Source organism: Labeo rohita, chromosome 11 (genome assembly GCF_022985175.1).
Source record: "Labeo rohita strain BAU-BD-2019 chromosome 11, IGBB_LRoh.1.0, whole genome shotgun sequence".
Lineage (NCBI taxonomy): Eukaryota > Metazoa > Chordata > Actinopteri > Cypriniformes > Cyprinidae > Labeo > Labeo rohita.
The window spans coordinates 19,754,732-19,771,116 of record NC_066879.1 but is presented as its reverse complement, the minus strand read 5'-3'; the positions used below and the strand labels follow the sequence as shown (position 1 = coordinate 19,771,116).

General features: G+C 33.8%; 1 protein-coding gene across 1 annotated transcript in view; it reads left to right on the top strand.

Annotated features, from left to right (window-relative positions):
- Positions 1 to 2,723: 2,723 nt before the first annotated feature.
- The window catches only part of thsd7bb (thrombospondin, type I, domain containing 7Bb), a 77,720-nt gene continuing 64,058 nt past the window's right edge, over positions 2,724 to 16,385 (top strand). Inside the window, 1 exon segment of the mRNA XM_051122845.1 lies at positions 2,724 to 3,008. The gene's annotated coding sequence lies outside the window, so the exon portion shown is untranslated.

Genomic DNA, 16,385 nt, shown 5'->3' with positions numbered 1-16,385 from the left:
ATAGACAGACGATGATTGATGGATAGATAGATAGATAGATGATAGACGATGATTAATAGATAGACGGCTAGATAGATAGACAGATGATTGATAGATGGATAGACCGATAGATAGATGATAGACAGATGATTGATAGATAGATGGATAGGTAGATAGATAGATAGATAGATAGATAGATAGATAGATAGTACTATCTATCTATCTATCTATCAAAACTTTTCAGTGTTTCCCACTTCAGAGAGTGGTTCCCGTTGCCATGTGAACAACACAGCTCATAAACATGTGACATGAAGCATGAAAACAGAATGATTGGTGTTTCTACATGTGGCTCTGTGCATCTGTGAGTGAGTGAATTATTGGAAGTGCAGATGAAGGACAAACTATTCATAGATTACTCTGCATCTGTTTCAATGAATGTAGATTTCTAAGAGTCATTGAGATCCGAGCCATTTACTGTACATTGATCTCCCATCCTGCTTGAACCCTCATGAGTGGCGTATTACACACTTCTATTCAGTTGTATTTTTACACCACTCATTATGTGAAATGTCAAAAGTGTGGCAATCCTTTCACAGCGTTCTTCATGGAAACAATTGCTCTCTTAAAAAAAGAATAATGAGTGATTTAGAACTAGATTTGTTCCTTTTCTGAGTAAAATGTGGAGTTTGTGCTTTCGAAGCTTCCTGCTTTGATATTAGATTGTTGTCTTGTGGTTGCCAGGTATTGCAAATTGTTCAGGATAGTTGTTGATGAGTAACAGAGCTTTAAACCAACTGACGCATTGCAAAGACCCGCCACACATCATGTTCTAACGCAGTGAAAAATACATCGCTGAGCAAAGAGGACACAGACAGTGTGGCAACAGATAAGACAGAATAGGCTACTTTAGGTATGTAACAAAGTCTCAGCTTTCAGATTTGCTCATTTTTAAAGATATTTAAACAATAATTTTGTGGCTCTTTTATGTGTTGTGACAGATCGCTGTAGTGCCTCAGTTTAAGTGGCATGTGAACCAATCATCTCTTCCTCTTTGCTAGTTATTACATAAAATAAACATGAATGAACATCAAAAGGTATATTGTTTCAACATGGAAAGGCATCAATACACGCTACGTTTCAAATTAAAGTCCACCGACGTTAATCTGCTCTCCTGTCTGATTTGTTTGTTGGACAAAATGGCGTATCCGGCGCTATGATTGGTTAGATTGCCTGTCAGTCAATCTCCCTGTGAAGGGTCAATTGCATTGCTAAATGATTCACTGTCAGAACAATATTAATGAAAGAGCAACAAAACTCAGCCCAAAAATGCATACAGCGGTACATTTACAAACCAGTTTGAAAGCTTTTAAATTTCTGAGCTATTAAATTTAATCTATAAATCATCAAATACTAATAAACATAACTTTTTTTAATAATATATGTTCTTTTATTACTTCAGAGGGCTTTTTATATATTTTATGTAGAGCTTGGGAAATCAGAATAATAAGAAACACTACTCTTCCATGTCATTATACAAATGTGTCATTAAAATGTATATGTTCTAAAACTAATTCAATATGTGTGTGCATATTTTTTTATTTTATTCATATGCCTAATATGTTAAAAATGCCAGTTTGTAAAATGTTTCTAGTCTTATCGTGTAGTTATGAATTACATGAATCACATAAATGTTCAGCTTATATTTTCAATTCAAAACACCATCAATGGATATTATAATCGTTTAACATTACTATCCTAAAACTAGGGGTCAACCAAGTATTGGTCTGCCCGATTATCGGCACAGATATTAAGCATTTTTATGGTTATCGGTATCGGTTATTTCCAAAAACCGATTTGCTGATAATTTAAAGCAGCCCTTGTCGGAGCTCTTGTTATCGGTTATCGGTCTACTTGGTCTGCAATATCGGCACATATCAGTCAACCCCTTCCTAAAACAATGATCAAATATTAAATGTTTAGCTACTTACATCTTACCTCGCACTCTTTCACCATTAAAAACTTATGGGTTGAGCTGGAAATCGTGTTCGGTATCTATGAATAGTAAAGCCCGCCTACTTTGACTTGATTGGCTCTTTCAGTCATTTTGACATTGATGAATGCTGTTAGACTTCTGAGACAGACCAGCCTAAAAATATAACTTTTTGCCAGCCTAACAGCAAACAGCAGCATCTATTTGTCCGTGTCTTAATGTCTGTGGTGGTTTGGCCCTTTGTTCGTAGATTTCTAAAGGTTATAAAACAGTGGTTAGAAAGTCTATATGATATTCTGGTCACTAATGGATCCTCCAAAACAATTCTGTGGGATTTTTTTTAGCATATTTTAGCATCAGAAAATCATAAGTATGTTAGCTAAATGATTAGAGGTATCATACATTTTTGTGGTGTAAACACTGCAGGATGAGTAAGGTTAATACTTAACATTAACCCCAAACTATGAGCATTAGTAAAGCTTGACTTAAAATGCGCCACTAATGATGTGATTTCGATATTAGAATGAGATTAGAACGTCTTCTCTACAAGAAACGTTTGTGATCCGATAATATGTATGAGATTATCATAGTGTTAAACTCTTTAGAGCCTGGTCTGATATGCTTTGAATGCCGATCCATTATTTGACAATGAGATAGAGGAAGGGGTGGAGGGGGAGTTGAGTGTTGGCAGAGTGAGAGAGAGAAAGAGAGGGAGAGCGAACGAGCGAGAAAGCGATAGCTAGAGCTGCCAGAGTCCGTGCACCACACACAGTCCCACCTCTCTGTCTCTCTCCTCTCTGCCACTTTATCTTCAGCAAGGACTGCCCACTGGGATAATATTCTCTATCTTTCACGCACATTAATCAGTCATTCTCTCGCTCCCTCTTTTGCTCTTCCTCATTATTTGACACTTTTTCTCCATCCTCCTTTTTGTCATCTTCCTCTTTCACCTCCCTGTCCTCCTCCTTTATCACTTCCCTTCTTCTGCTCACATCATCTCACAGGCTGGAGAACTCACAGGACGCTGGAGGATAGACAGGTAAGGCTGTGTATGTGTGTGTGTGAGAAAGAGAGAGAAGTAAAAGATTCTGTGCATTTTTAGATGTTTGACATTTCTGATGGATGATGATCTACAATCTTTTCAATGAGACTTTTTTATTTCTCATTTTATTGCTCAAGGCTGTTCTTTTGTAGCTTCAGCTATGGTTCTTTGAAGTGTCAACTTCGTCTTAGATGTTTGCTTTAAAATGCTTTAGGAGAAATTAAAATACTCAAAGGAATTACTGCCATGTACTGTAGTAAGAGTATAAAGTTATGAAATTAATGTAGGCTGCATAACTCATATAAGTTGCTCTTGGTAGTTCGTATCGACTTGTTTTCTGCAAAACTGAAGCTTTTGTGACAATGTTAAGATCTCTTCTGAAACTCACATGTGAGATGTGGTCTCAGAGTAAAAAAAACTACAAATGTGATGTGTGTAATTTTTGGTTAATGTAAAATATGTTTTCTTATTCCAGATTAATGTAAAGAATAATCTTAAGTAAGCCATTTGTTATTGGAGTGTCTGATTCGCCTGACACCGCAACTTTGAGTCAACTTATATTGTACTTATGGGTGTAGGACTAACTGTTTTCATGGAAACTTGTCTGATAACAGTCTTTATTTTTTGCTATTGGCACAAGAATTACATACCTCACTTTTAATAAAAATCTCCATTTACGCTCAGTTGTGTCTAGAAGAAATAATTGAGCACTGAAGAGATCTTTGTGTTTTTTAATACTATGCCTGTCAGTTTCAGGTTGTTTTAGGCAGTCGGGAAGTTTCTCCGGAGCTCATCAGGCAGTCAATAGACTAATTTAGTGAGCCGATAAAGCCTCCCTCCTTTGAGACCGAAGGAGAAAGTGACGAAAACAGCAGGCAGAGATAAACAGATGTTTCTATACATGTCTGAAGACATTTATCTATGTGGACAAAGTGACCTTGATAGCAATCCACCCACGTCTCTTCATGTTGTTTAAGTTTTAAACAAAAGTGAAAAGCAGGTGTTTTTGGTTTCCAGAGTTGGTGTATCCGTCTAGCCGTGACTTCGTCCTGAATTGTAAGAAGAACTCATCTGAGCATGAGACATATGGCTGCTGTCTTTTCCTGCCCTGCTTTTAATTGAATTTCCACTAAGGTTAAAACAGGCGAAGGCTTACCTGTGATCTTCACAGATGGGCTTCTAATGGCTCTAATTTTCTGTGTCACCTCCCTCAAATTTATTTCTTATCTTCTTTTGTCCCTCTCTTTCCATCTATCCATCTGTCTGTCTATCTATCTATCTATCTATCTGTCTATCTGTCAATCTGTCTGTCTACTGTATCTATACATCTGTTGTTCTATCGATCTATTATCTACTTAACAATCAACCTGTCTGTCTGCCCGTCAGTCGGTCTGTCTCTCTCTGTCTATCTGTCAGTCCGTCTGTCCATCCGTTTATCGATCTGTCCATGTATATAACAATCAACCTGTCTATCTATCTATTTATCTATCTGTAAATCTGTCTGTCTGTCTACTGCATCTATTCATCTACTGTTCTATCGATCTGTCATCTACTTAACAATCAACCTGTCTGTCTGTCTATCAGTCAGTCTGTCTCTGTCTGTCTACTGTATCTATCCATCTGTTGATCTATCCATCTACAACCTGTCTATCTCTCGTCTGTCTCTCCTCTATCAATCTGTTCGTCTACATATCTGTCTGTCTGTCCGTCCGTCCATCTATTGATCTATCCATCTACGTAACAATCAACCTGTCTATGTATCTGTCTGTCTGTCTGTCCATCCCTCTGTCTGTTTATCTCTCTGTCTGTCTGTCTGCCTCTCTTCTATCAACCTATCCATCTACATATCTATCTATCTGTCATCTGTCCATCTATCGATCTATCCATCTACATAAGAATCAGTCAGTCTATCTGTCTATCTGTCTGTCTATCTATCTATCTGTCTATCTATCTATCTATCTGTCTGTCTATCTATTTGTCTGTCTGTCTGTCTGTCTACTGTCTGTCCATCTATTGATCTAATCTACAATCTATCTATCCATCTACAAAACAATCAACCTGTCTATCTATCTCTTTGTCTGTTTGTCTGTCTATTTATCTATCTGTCTGTTTGTCTATCTGTCTGTCCATCCTGTATCGATCTGTCCATCTACATAACTGTCTAACAATCTATCTATCTATCTATCTATCTATCTGTTTCTGTCTGTCTGTCTTCTATCGATCTATCCATCAACATTATCTATCTATCTATCTATCTGTCTGTCTATCATCCATCTATCTATCCATGTTTCTGTCTGTCTGTCTTCTATTGATCTATCCTTCAACATTATCTATCTATCTATCTGTCACAGAGCAGTCTGTCCCACTGTCAGTGTATCTGTTTATCAAACTGTCTGTCAATCTAACTGTCAGACTGTACATTTATCTCTCTCTGTCTGTCATTCTCTCTTATTGTTCTTTCCATCTGTCTACTTTTTATTCTGTCACCCTTTTAACTCCTTCGGTTTTAAATGTTTGTCTCATTGTTTAATTTTTGTCCTCTTTAACATGCTCTATACCTTCTTTTTTCTCCATGTCTCCCTTTGTGTTTGGTTCTTCCTTTGTCGCTTCCCTTTCACACCGGCTGGAATCTTGTTGTCACTTTGACAGATCTTTGTTGTGATGGATTTGCGTCTGTATCCATCTATACAGCCATAAAATATTTGTGCGTCCATTTTATGGCTCTGAGGGTCATGAATTTGGAATGGGCCCATCGGTGCTTTGTTCAGATCCATTGTGAGAGAGTGTGCATGTGTGAACATGTGATTCCTGTGTTACAAGTGCACATTAGTGACGGAAGATTGAATGAGTGTGTGCTGTGGACTGGAGTGTGATGTGAATGTTTAAAGCCCAGTGCGTGATTCATAATTAATGCTATTGTTTTCATAATTTATATGAATGGGTACAGTAGTTGGGGGCACTTAGTAATCAAGGTTTTGCTGGGGTAATTATGTTAATTGCTTTTTAAAAAAAAGGGTCAGGCTCACCACCTAACATATGCAAACTGGTCTTCTAACTGTTGAAAGTAAATGAGTTTATTTTTGATCTCAGAGGAAGCGTTTATGCTGTTATTGTCGAGAAATGATTTCATTCATGCTGTTGTATTTAATGTTGAGTGTGTTGCCATGTCGTGAACACCTCTGACTGCATGCTTGGATTGTTCCGTTCAATAATTAACGGATATAATTATAATTAAGGTTATATTTCAGCAACTTGATTTGGTTTGAGAAAGGAGAGTCAGTGAAGTTTTGAGGGAAAGGTAAGTATATTCCCACTTGAAATGGGTGTGTGAAACAGACTAAAGTGTCTGTGCATGCATGTTTGTGAGAGCGAGCGCGACTGTGTTGTTTCCTCTCCGCGGAAATCAATCCAAACGTGGAGTGCTGGAGCACTCATTGCTATTCACACACGCGTCTGTCTGTATCATATCTTTAAATCTGCTAATTAACCTCATTACGACGCTCAGCCTGCAGGGGATCCAGTGTAAACTAAAGCATATGCTCATGCACACACATAGATTCTACATGAAAACTCCACAAACTCGATGCAGACCGCTTCTCTTCTCGGTTTAATTATGAAAAGCTGATGATTGAATAATTAATGCCGTTGGGTCGCCCTCAGCATCTCACTAAACAGAGGCCAAGTGGTCATTGTGGTCCAGATAGACATGCTCTAAATAATCCAAACAGACACAGACCTCTGCAAACTGCCGCCTGCCAAAAACATGACCCATGCAACTAGGATTATACCCTTCATCACACAAAGCACGCAATACAAGCCTTCTGTAGGTTTACACAGACCCTGAAGAACTCAAGCTCTAACTACACAAAATCTGTCTGGTAAACATGTTTGTTTTTTTGCAGGGAACAATGATGGTGGTCTTCCAGCTTTGACAGCTTTGTACACAGTCATATAAATAACAGAAAATTGTACTTATTCAAGAACAGCCTTGACTGATACTATGGATCAGAACGCTTTAACAGCAGACAGTTAAGTCACATACATGACCGTTTTTGAAGAAAAACAATGAGGATAATTATTTTTCTCATTGCTGTGGTTGCAAATAAATGTCTGACGAACTGAAAGTAGCAGTAAAAAGGTAATGTTCATATAGTGTGTTGCTAGCACTGGTTGGGAATTTGATTCTCAGGGAACCCAGATACTGATAAAAGCATATCTTGAATGTGCTGTCACTTTCATTACAGGTACAAGCTTTATGTGAGAAAGTATGACAGATGTGTTAAACAATAAATCCATGTTTGCTGTGAAGATGCGTTATCCAAAGTGCAGTCGGGGGACCGAAGCCTTATGGTAGTTTGTGCTTCTCCAGTCTTTTGGTTTATTTGATCACTGATTTGATTCGCTGCACACTTGAAGGTTCCTGGTATCAGGCATTGTATGAGAAAGTCTCAGCATCTGCTGTGCAAAAATAAATTGATGCTGAGTGAGAATGATTTACGGTAGACACATCTGAAGCGGCGTCGAATAAGTGTGTTTGACATTTCTGTTCGCTTCACTTGATTACTTACTGGGATACACTAATGGTGGACTGTAATGCACTGGTATATTTTTTCAACAGATGCTTTATTGAAACACAGATGTGACTCTAAAATCATTCTACAACATATTTTTTGAAAGCAACAAATGTTTTTTGTTACTTACATACATTGCAAAATTGATATCTTTTATCTGTGTATTAGGACATTAAGCAATTTTTTTTTTCAACTTGAATGCAGTGACTTTTTTTGCATCACATTGCTCATTTACAAATAGACAGGTTCTGTATTGAAGTTCTAAACTGAAAAAAGAGTATGATTTACTTTAAAAACATTTTTTACTCAGAAATTGCTTGTAAATCTCACAAATAATTACAAAGAAACCACAAGTGACACATTGAATTAAACAGTGTTTTGAGGTTGAAAGTCTAAAATGGTATTTTCTTGTAAAACACACTTCAACTAGCAGTGTTGTGATAGCAGTATTTATGATAGCCGTGATATTTAAATAATGAAAGTTATCGTGTTAATTAGGGGTGTCGCTATATACCAGTACTGCCGATATTTGAAAATGAACAACCCAGCAAGCACAGAACGTTCCCCTAATGTTAGTTTTTGGTTCCTGTTTGGTTATTTTTTGGGAACCAAATGCTAACATATTTAATCTTACATATGATGGTTGATGTGCTCAGAGTATTTTTATTAATTAAACAATAGATAAAAACAAGATACGGCCTTTATAATACTAATGTTCTGGGAACCAAAACTGACGTTCTGGGAATGTTAGATTAACGTTCTGGGAACGTTCTACAAACAAAAACTAACGTTCTGGGAATATTGGAATAACATTCTAAAAACCAAAAACTAACATTCTAAAAACCAAAAACTAAGGTTCTGGGAATGTTAAATTAACATTCAGGGAACATTCTACAAACAAAAACTGAATGTTCTGGGAATATTGGAATAACGTTGTAAACACCAAAGACTAATGTTCTGGGAACCAAACTAACTTTCTGGGAATGTTCGAATGTTCTACAAACCAAAAGCTAACATTCTGGGAACTGACCGATTGGCCTGGCCTGACCGATTAGCACAGCAGCCCAAAACATGACAATAATTGACCATTTTCAGCAGCAATAATCAGCAAAATTTGCAAGTTTTGTTGGGTTTAGTGACACTGTTTACGTTCAGTGCCGGCAATATGGCGGACTGATGACACGTCGTGAAAACACTCTAATAAAAATAAAATGGATCAGCTCACAGAAGGAAGTTATTTCAAACACTTAGTCAATGCTATAATTCAAGTTTGGAGTAAGAATCTGTTGTAATTCTCATAAACAGTCTTTGACAGTGTTAAACTAAAAATGGTTAGCAGAGTCTCTTCTGTTTAGTGTAATTGTTCCTTTAATTGGACAGATAGCATTATTTATTAGTTTATTTTAAAATTTTCTATATTTCTATATATACGATTTATCACGATAATTGTGTAGTGAATAATCTGATGTGACAGCACTAACTCCAACAAACGTTGGAGTTTTCAATTTATTTAAAACTGAAAAAAAAAAAAACTTTTTACTATGGCAAATGTAGTTCCCCATTAACAGTAACATGCTGTACTCATTAAGGTAACATTTTTGCACATTATTTTAATTTTTGGCAGTTTATCTAAGAAACGCTTTTACGTCATTAGATCGATCTTCACATCAAGCATGGAACATACACATCCATAAGTTTCCTCTCTCTTATTCATAAATGTCTTCTATCATTCTAATTGAATGTTACAAACCAGAATACTAGACAACAGCATTCTGCTGTTTGATCTGCTGTGGAACTTCCGTTAGAGAAGTCCAAGACTTTGTGAATCTACTGAAGTTGTGCTAGAGTCTGAGAACTTTAGGGATGATCCTGCGGTGATGATATAGAGGCATCAAAGGACTGACAGCAGCTGGTCCTGTCCGGCCCTTCAAAGCGTCAAAAGCATCAGAATTTTGCAGGATACACCATCCACACCAGTACTGAGGGTTTCTTCAGAAGCAACATAGGGAATTCAGACAACCCAATGCACGTTAATGGGAAAAACGGAAGATCACAGTAGCCGTTGATATTCCGACGGGCTTGTAACCATTTTCAAAAATGTTTTTACTTTTCAATTTTTATTTTTATTTCATTTCATTACATTTTATTTTATTTATTTTTGTATACATGTCACTATAACCAAAGGACCCCTTCCCAATCTATCAGTGCTAACTCACCGCCTAATCTTTCATAAACCCGCAGCGTTCACAGATAAAACAAGAAAGCCTTATAAAAACAAGGTTAAAGTGTCGACATTTGTCTGAGCGTTTCTCTCTGTTGTTTCAAATGAGAGTTGAGGCAGTGACTCCAGCTCTGAAAGATTGTGAGCCCAGCTTTCAGGCCTCGCGGCTAAGAATCACAATGGGACTATGAAGAACAGATGAAAGAAAAGACAATCAAAGACAACTCAAAAACATGTTGAGTTTGCTTTAAGTGAAGCACTTTGAAACCCACTTCCCGCTCTGTTTTTTATGCAGAAACTCTCATTAGTGTGGCACACATGAAAACAAGAGCATTTCAATCTGTGTGAAAATTAGCTCAAAGACTAATAGACTCTCTCTCTCTCTATCTTTCTTTCTCTGTATCTTCGGTTTTACGGCTATAAGTCTTTGGTGTTTGTCAGATGTTGAGATATTGGATGATGGATGCTGTCACCGAGAGGTCCTCAACATGGCAGTTCACTTTCATCTCAGCTATAGGAGAAGGCATAGATGTTTAGTTTTTGATGCACTCGCACAAGGTCCAATATTAGGTTTTTGGCGCGCTGGCCAATGACGGGTGAATTTAATGACCATAAATCTTCCTTACTGGCCACGAAATTGTATTTTACATTATTTTTAATATTAAGGCTATATTTTCATCCCTTAGGCAATGCAATTATTCTGCTGTTTTCTCCAGTGCATGTCACTGTGTGACTCGCAGCTTTATATATGAGATCTCAACTGAAACCATATCTGACATATGATTTTGTTCCTCATATTTTCATGTTGGTGGTTTAATCACTTGTTGTTTGTCTATAGTGCAACCGACTGGCAGATTCTTTTGTTTGGTCTTAAAGCAGACAGGTAATAACAATAACATAACAATAATAATAATAATAATAATAATTAGTAGATTTGTTTGTTAATTTGTTTTTCTTTTATAGTAAATTACTGATGTCAACTACAATAGGGTTAATAATAATAGTAATTATTATTATTATTATTATTATTATTATTATTATTATTATTATTATTATTGGTGTTTATTTGTTATTAATGACATAATATGCCATTACTATTCAATGAACAGAATTAAACAAATAAATAATATTGTTCTTTTATTGTTGTTGTTGTTGTTGTTGTTGTTGTTGTTGTTGTTGTTGTTGTTGTTGTTATTATTATTATTATTATTCTAAAAAATGTTGTATGAAGATGCACAAGTGTGGCATGTTTTCTTTAGTAGATCGTTTGTTTTTCTTTTATTATAAATTGTTTATATCAACTACAATGGGCATGATAATCATGATGATGATAAAAATAGTTATTATTATAAATATTAATGATGTAAACAAGTAAATAAATACTTTTTCTTTATATTATCATTATTATAAAAATTACTGTTGTTGGTATTATAATAGTTATATAGTTATAATAGATTATAATAGTTATAAATATTAGTTATCTTGTTTATTTATTAATGGTATAAAATACAGTTTAAAAGTATTATTAATACACAAAATATTAATATGATATTATTGTTGTTATAAAATTATTGTTTTGGAAATTGTCTGTGTACTATAAATATTAATGGTGTTGTTTATTTATTGTTAATGGTATAAAATATGACATTACTATTAAATAAAAACAAATAAGCAATCAAATAAATATTTTTATGATCAAATTATTATAAAAAATGTTGGAAGATGCACAAGATTAATAATAATAGTAGTAGTTATTGTTATGAATATTTATTATGTTAATTATTAATTATTAATGGTGTAAAAGATGCACAAGTGGCATATTTTCTTTAGTAGATTGTTTTTATTTTATTATAAAAATTTTTTATGCCAACTACAATGGTGCTAATCATAATAATAATAATAATAATTATTATTATTATTATAGTTATTATAAATATGAATGATGTTGTTTATTTATTATTAATGGTATAAAATATGACATTACTATTAAATTAACAAAAACAAATAAGCAAACAAATAAATAAATAGTTTTCTTTTTTATTGTTTTAAAATGATTGTTGCTGAAGATACAAGTCTGGCATGTTTTGTTTAGTAGATTGTTTTAATTTTATTATAAATGGTCAACTACAATGGTGCTAATAATAATATAATTATAAATATTAATTATGTTGTGTATTTATTATTAATGGCATGAAATATGACAATACAATAAAAACAAATAAGCAAACAAACAAATGCATATTTTTTGTTTTATTATTATTATTATTATTATTATTTAAAAAATTGTTATAGGAAGATGCCCAAGTCTGCATGTTTTCTTGTTTTTCTTTTATGTCAAATACAATGGTAATAATAATAATTATTATTATTATTGTTGTTATTATTATTAATAATAATAATAATAATGTTTATTTATTAATAATATCACTATTAAATAAACAAACAGACAAACAAATATTTTCTTTATATTATTATTATTATTATTATTATTATTATTATTATTAAAAATAATGTTTTTGGAAAGTTGTTTATGTCGAATTGTTATTGTTTATGTCAACTACAGTGGTGCTAATAATAATAACAGTTAGTAACATGTTAGTTTTGTTGTTTATTTATTATTAATGGTATAGAATACTACATTACTATTAAATAAACAAACTATAAATACTTTATAAATATTTTATAACAAAAAGAATTATATTTTTCGATTATTTTCACTAAGGTAAATGTTGGCCCACTATGTTTGTCCAAAGAATGTTTTCTACAGTTGTTCTCATTTGATATCATTTAATCAATTTTAATTAAACCATGTATTATGTTTCTATCAAAAAAGAAAGTACGTGTGAAATTGTTGGCAAAGGTAATGTTACTTGCATTTGGTGTGTAGTGAATGCAAATGTTGGACCCTGAACGTTCTCACATGTAGTGGACTGTACTGTAGCCTGAAAGCCAATTTCAAAGCCCTTGGACGTATCTGTAATTGCGCTCGCTCCATTTTCCATACACTTTACCAATTAAAGGTCTACACCTCATCCTATTTAAGACCTCGCTGTCTCCAGCCACCAAGGAAATTACAAGAACAGATGTTCAATCCAGCAGCTACGCTCAGCTCTCATTTGAACCCTATAGAAACTACGTTTTTATTGATTCTTTCATTTCCACTTGGGTTCATAAGTGTATGCGCGACAGTTTCCTGCAGAGCCAAAGCTACTTTGGCCGTATATAGCTGCCATATGCTTCCTGCTGCAGAGCTCAGGGCCACAGCAGGGTCTGTGTCCTAATTGAACTGTAATTGACTCAGCAGCAGGGAAGGTCAGTTTGTCACTGAGCATTGTATACAATGAGCTGTCGAGCCCTGTTACCTGATCTGACCAGTTATGACTCATGCCACAGGCTCTGAGATACTCTTTTTACTGCATAAGACATGAAATTGATGTGCATAATTAGGACGGCACACACAGAAGCACCATATCAAGTGTACTAGAGAAAACTTACACGCTCGATGACATGTGGATTAACATTGACACTAAAGTAATTACCTGATGTAGTTGACGCCATTGACTCTTGGCTGTCTGTCTTGTATGTGAACAGTAATTGGAGACAACAGGGATTTTACTGTCTTTACTATCTTGTTATATTACACATTCTGGAGAGGAAAAAATGTATTATTTATTTATTCAAAATAGTAATTTTATTTATTACAATTTTATTTTAAAATGCATATTTTTGTAATTATTTAAAAAATATATTATTCATATTTTAATTTATATTCATTTAGATGTATTCATTTTATTTATGTTTGAAAAGTAAGTGTGTGTGTGTATATATACACACACACACACACATACATGTGTATATATGTGTTTATATATTAATTATATGTTAGTATATTAGTTTATATATTAATATATAAAATATTATTTACATAAAAACATATTTTAAATTGTAAAAATATATCACAATATTTTTTTTGTTTTTACGCCAACCTCAAACATAAATATAATTATTTAAAATATAAATATATTTGTATTGTAATTTATATGACTTTTCACTGTATTAAAATTATTTATTTTATTTACACTAACTTCAAATGTCTGGGTCAGTAAGTTTTTTTTTTGAATACTTGTAATTTTTTAATACTTATTAATACTTGTATTTAGCAAGGATGCATTAAACTGAACAAATAAGACAGTAAAATCATTTAATATTTAAATGCTGTTCTTTTGAACATTTCATTCATAACAGAATCCTGAACATATATATATATATATATATATATATAATATTCTTTATCTAAAAATATAAAGCAGTTATTTTAAATTGTACAAAATCACAATGTTTCTAAGTAAAAATATTTAAATTGCTGTTCTGTTGCTCTTTCTGTTCCTCCTTAAAAATCCTGGAAAAATAACATCCACAAAAATTTTAAGCAGCAAAACATTTTTTAACATTGATTAATAATAATAATAATAATTAATAAATAAATAAATAAATGTGCATATATATATATATATATATACACACATATTTGTTCTTTACGTAAAGAAATAAAAGTTTCTATTCCTCCAAAACATCCTGCAAAAATAAAAGCCACAAAAATATTAAGCAGCAAAATATTTTTTAACATGCATACATACATACATACATTAATTAATTAATTAATTAATTAATTAATTAATTAATTAATTGTATTTATATAAAAGAGTTATTTTAAATTGTAACAATATTTCACAATGTTACTAATTTATAATATTTAAATGCTGCTCTTTAGAATTGTATATTCCTCTGGAAAAAAAATCCACAAAAATATTAAACAGCAAAACTTTTTTCAACATTAATGATGATAATAGTAATAATCATCATCATCATCATCATCATTAATATTATTATTATAATCATGTAATAAATGTAAACATATTAAACATATTAAATTTGTAAAACATTAATAAATACAACATTTTTTGTATAAAACTGTTATTTTAAATAGGAAAAATCTAATATAATAAAATGTGTTTTTTTTTACTCTTTTCATACAATAAATCACAAAACCTTCCAAAAACCTAGAGTAACTGTCAAATTTTCAAACTGATCCGGACATACAATTCCATAATCACTGCGCATTTCAAATGATCGTATACAAACAGAAAACCATGAGTGTTTCCAGATCTAACCTAGCATCATTAACCACTTTTTTTTTTTGCTTTTTTGACAGTGCAATTCAGAACAAAGTCAATACGTTTGCATTGTGTGAAAGAGCACTGTCAAATGCCAGATGACTGCCACTTGAAAGTGCAGGCACGTGGATCTTTTCGAAGTTGCTCTCTCTTAATTAATGCAACCTATGCATTTGCGCATTAATTATTCTGATGGAGAACAGAAGATCTCAGATTCATAAAGAGGCAACATCTGTGAAAGCAGCCGCTGCAATAACGCAAGATTAGCTGTGTTGTCCTCCAGGTTAATTACTACAATACTGCCGAAGCAAAGGTTAAACAAAGGTGAGGCGTGTTGGCATTTAACGTGGATATCTGAGTTCCTCTTCACCTGAAGCGTGCAAATTTGAGTCGACTCTAAATCTCAAGCGTGGGAGATACTATGAGGGAAGGGTGAATTTTAACACAGAGTTAAATGTTTTAAATGAGAAGCCATTCCAAGGCTGGCATTATGAAAATGTCATTGCTCTTCTAGTGGTTGAAAAGTGATTTCAAGGGGTGAGACGTCCTGCAAACCCACCTGAAAATTGCTGTGGAAATGAGTGTGCTTGTTATTGCTATGATTAAACCTGGAAAAAAAGCCTTCTAAATGCATGCATATATATTGAACTGCTTACCTTGAAACAGACTTCCTATTAGGAAGGGGGTGTTTGTCTGTTTCCTGCGGGGCTAATGATGCCTGTATGCTGGAGATTAAGATAAATTTGTTCATTATTTTTTCCTTTACAACCTTTCGACCCTCAAAAACAGAACTGAAGATTTCTAGGTTTAATGAAAAAGATGCACCCGTTTAATCAGCCAAACAAACTATTTAATTAAACTTTGCGGTGAATTCTTGAGCCCCGCAATTTCTCAAATCAATCCGGCCTTCTTGAAAAATGAGTGTTTTAATCAGGCAGTCATTTGTAGATCCCTATTTCTACTTTGTCTGTGTGTGTGCAGATGCATTGGAGTCTCCACATGTGAGAGCCCGTGAGTGAATGGAGTCCTGTCGAAACTGATTAGCTTTGTAATTACTCTCCGGTCTCCGGTCAGCGCTAACAGACATGTTTAATGCTATGCGTCAATCTACGGTCTCACGATGAAACGAGCTGGGAATTCAAAGATAACAGCACTTGGAGGAACGGAGAGGATAACTGTGTCTTGAAGCTCACTTTACTTGTGTCAGGCTTTTCAAACAATATGACAAAGCCAAAGCAGCTAACCAAACACTGGATGCAGATCCAGTCAGCATTATGTAGTACCGCTGAACGGAATGTGATTTACATTTTTGGATGGAAATTGGAGTGATATGGGGATTATGGCAAAGGAGAAGAGACAGATGTGGAGAAAAAGAAGGAATTATCTCGCAGAAACATCAGGGGAAATA